Genomic DNA, 4,428 nt, shown 5'->3' on the forward strand with positions numbered 1-4,428 from the left:
ATATGATCCGTGTTATTGAAGAAAGTAAATAATCATATTTTATCGTTAAGCAATATAGAAATAGTTTTCATTTGTCGTAATGTCGATATCATTGAAATTCGTACGATTTAAATTCAAAAGAATTATTATTAACCACGTTCATCTAAATTGTGATAATCGTGGGTATTCTACACATCGTGTCCTCGTACAGTATGTACAGTTCACAGTTGTGTGTGTGTGTGTGTGGTAATATTGCCGTTGGTGCATATATTTATATGTATTTTTGTGTTTTATTTTTAATTTTATTATCTAAATTACGACGACAAGTGGACGATTGACGAAATGACAACTATCAGCTGAGTATTGAACTGATATTAAAAGATTATTTTTATTTATTTTCAATATTTTATAAACTACATCATTCGAATTTCGATTGTAGTTCGTAATAGGTACTGTAGGTACTTTTGCTGTTTTATCGCGTAGTACGTATACAGTTTTTGTGTTCGATCTATTATTCAATAAAATTGTTTCCTTAATACATTTTAATAAATCAACTATAAAATCCAATATACATTAAACAAAATTCCAACATGAGTACTCAAAAAATTGATTCTTACTTTGGTACTCAAACAAGTGTTTCAAACGGTCAACTAATAATAATGGATAACAAAAAAAAAAAAACCACAAATACAGTGGTTGATATTACAAATTTGACGCAATCGTGGAATGTTCAAATTAATTTAGATATCAACACAAGTAAGTATTTAACAGTACATACTTCTTATTATAAACGTACTACTTACTATAAGTATTTTATACATTTTTCATTGATTGCATTTTCATTTTAAACATTACTAGTGTGTTAAAATGTTATATTATATGCAGTAGGTTATGCAAAGTTAATTGGTGTACTATATATAAATCATTAAAAAATATTTTACCGATTAATGTAGTGTTGTGTTCGCCCATTCAAAAAAATTGTTTTGCCTTTTACCGCCCCCCAAGGAAAAAAATTCTGGCGCCGTCCCTAATTACAGAAAACTATATTAATAATTAATAAATGTTTTGGTTATTTATCTCGTACAAATATCTGTGTAATACGTTGTATAACTCATTTTCAAATCATCTAAAATACAATTAAAATATATATATTATCATATCTATACTACAATATTACTCATTTCCAAATTACCTAAAATATTAACGTAAATAATAAAATGCATGTTCCTATAAAAGAACACATATATTCAAAGAATTTTACAGTCCCAATAACCATTCATACCTGTAGGAAGATGAGATCTATACAGTTTTACAAACTATACCGCTATAACACGATACCTTACTCACAGTATATCACATTTGATTCATGAACCGTTAAATATCCAAAACACAAACGTTTATCACGTTTGTATTTAACACAATAGAAATCTTATAAAAAATATAAAACGATCATTGCCATAGAACCTAATGTCATCCCCATATTCTACAATAACATAATCTCATCCGTTATCCATGAAAACACTCAAATATTATTAACATACTTTTCAATGTTATTCAAACTCACCATCCCCACACATTTTCAATAAGTTAGATATTTTTCACACTATAATTCACTAGAAATATATAGCAAAACAATGTTTACCGGGTTAGCTAGATATAAATTCCAAATATAATACAAAACGAACATAATTTTAATGTTGAATATTCATATATAAAAACGGGAGAGCACCTTTGCCACGAACTGATGATGCTCCGACATTTACATACTTCGACATTTGACAAAGTAGTAATTGTTACGAACATCTGGTACTCCGACCATCTGATTCATAGGTTACCAAAATTATGACGGGTTTTACTCCGACATTAAATTTAAAAAATGAGATAGTAAAAACTCCGACATTATCGATAGTTTGATTATGCATCGAAAGTTATATTATATTTCGATTACATTGTTAGTAATAGGGCGCATTGATCGTATATGTTGCAACGTCAGGGTCACGTGGCTACAGAAACACTACATTATTAAATGAATTATATTATTATTAATAATATTGTAAAATTTAAATTAAAATGTTCTATTCAATTAGCATTTATTTGCTACTATAGTTATTATACAATAATATACATTTTGCTTATTATTTTCTGGTACAATTTCTCACATTTGACATATGTTATTAATACTCGAATGATAATAGTCATTCATTAAGTAACATAAAATTAATAGTGTTTAATACAAATGTACATTTTTGAAAAAGTTTTCTCTATTGTTAGAATATATATTTATCTTTGAGAATTTTATTTTTTAATTATCCAATAATTACAAAATATTTTCATCAAATCAAAAAACTGTTAGTTAACTGTTTTTTCAGTCGATCCACAAAATTTTATCTAACAGTAACTTATTTTTTAACATCTAAGAGATCCATTTGAAAACTAATTTTTCTATAACAAATATGTGCTGTAAAAATTGTCTTGTGCAATTTTATTAGTGATTAATTCCTAAGTGTGTAATATTAAAAAATAATAACTAATATAACACATAAAATTGTTTGTACAATATAAAATCATTCTTGGGGATGTCTGGATTATTTCCTGTACTGCATTAGGATATCTAAGTATAAAATAACACAGTATAACTTCAATACAGTAATTGTGGAACACATTTTTTTTAGTTTTATTACTTTCTGGAAGTTTCTTCCAATAGGTTTTTATAGACTCAGAAGAGTATGATTAATTTTTCTTTCAGCAATTTTAATTGAAAATTAATTACTAAAATTATTTTTAACTTATATTAAAAAAAATTAAAATAGTATTAAACTGTGTAAGTTTTGCTACAAGTCTAATATGAGTTATGCTAAGAATTAGTAAGTTTTGGTTATATATAAGTAGAATTAATTTTTTCTTATTTAAAAATTCTGTGTCATATAAAATTAAAAATATATTAACTCATCGTTAAAAAAATTTAATTTTGTGACATGAGTTTTATAATCAATGTTAAATTATAAGTAAAACCATTATAATCTCCAGTGGTGCTCAAAAAAAAGTTAAAAATACTAAGGAGTAAAAAATGATTTATTTAAAGTTCTTTTTGTTTAAAATCTAATATACATTTATTGAAATCAGTTTAATATTTCCTTGAAAAAAATATCTGAATAGCCTTTCCTTTTTTTAATAATAATTAAATTTGTTGGACAATTTTCTCAGTGGTCCAGTGAGAAAAAAATCTTAAATATAATGAGGGCCTTCTGAGCCAGGCCGATACTGCGAAAAGATCATTATTTTGCCAATGTTTTCATCTCGTTAGCTTAACGCGTATCCTGCAAATACAAATGTATTGTTTTATAAATACAAAATGAAGTTTTTTTAAAAATTTGAATTAATTTTATATGTACTTTTTAGAATATGAAAGCATATTCCAAAAAAAATAAAAATTAATATTCAAAATAAAATCACGTAATGTAATGTATTATGTTTTGTAAAAATGTAATTATATATATGTCCTATAAAAAAAGTTGTACAGTTTCAATATTACATTATTATATTATTTAATGAATTGACTGCATATCGAGTTAGTTAAGTTTAAAATCAATTTACTAAGCAGAAGATTTTTGTAAGTTTATGATAAATCATAAACTATTGTCCACTGTTAACTTATAACTGCCTTGTGTTTACTTAATTTGACTAGAGCGTAGGAGTATTGCAACAAAATATTTGGGAACTCTAATTACATAATTTTTTACCTAATCTAAAAAAATATTTCTATACAACAAGAAATACAAATTAATTCATTTTCGGTATAGTCTATGGCAGAATTTTAGGAGACAAAGCCCCCTCATCAAGTCTCTCCAGATTGCGGTCAAATCCAAACTGGGCTGAATTAATTTCGTTACCCACCTTTGAACAATGAAATGATATTAAATCATATTTTTGTTTGATTTCATATGAAACTAATTGTAATGACAGTTTTAGAGAATGGGATACCGAATATCTTTATAAACGCATCTGTTTAATAACGAATACTATCATCATAAAAACGTACCTCTATATTTTTTNTTCATCATAAAGACGTACCTCTATATTTTTTAACTAAACTAATTGAATGTTATAATATTAATGTGCTTACAATGTTATAATAAGCACTAATAAGGAGAGGTAAAAAAGATTTTACATCTGGAAATTGGAATCGCTCTTCTTTCCCCTCCAAAAAAAAATTTAAGGGCTCACGCCAGCTTTGTTACCTTTATGTACCTATTTTATCAAAAGTCGAATACATTTCGGGGATCTTTATTGTAATAATTATTCGTTAATAGACAGTAATCAATTATAACGCTATTTTATTATATTAATTAATATTTATTAATTAGTGATAAGGGTTATATTTTTCCATCAGATAATATATTGCTACGATATTCATCTACTCCGAAATTTGATAATTTTTTAATCGATTTC

The 4,428-nt window shown here is 25.7% G+C and overlaps 1 long non-coding RNA gene across 1 annotated transcript in view; it reads left to right on the forward strand.

Moving 5' to 3' along the window:
• Positions 1-215: 215 nt before the first annotated feature.
• LOC126899478 (uncharacterized) overlaps positions 216-4,428 on the forward strand; it is a 7,490-nt gene continuing 3,277 nt past the window's right edge. The window contains exon 1 of the long non-coding RNA XR_007702602.1: positions 216-735. This is a non-coding gene — a long non-coding RNA (uncharacterized LOC126899478). The remainder of the gene's footprint in view (positions 736-4,428) is intronic.

The sequence above is a fragment of the Daktulosphaira vitifoliae genome, unplaced genomic scaffold, assembly GCF_025091365.1.
Source record: "Daktulosphaira vitifoliae isolate Bord-2020 unplaced genomic scaffold, ASM2509136v1 Scaffold_2, whole genome shotgun sequence".
NCBI lineage: Eukaryota > Metazoa > Arthropoda > Insecta > Hemiptera > Phylloxeridae > Daktulosphaira > Daktulosphaira vitifoliae.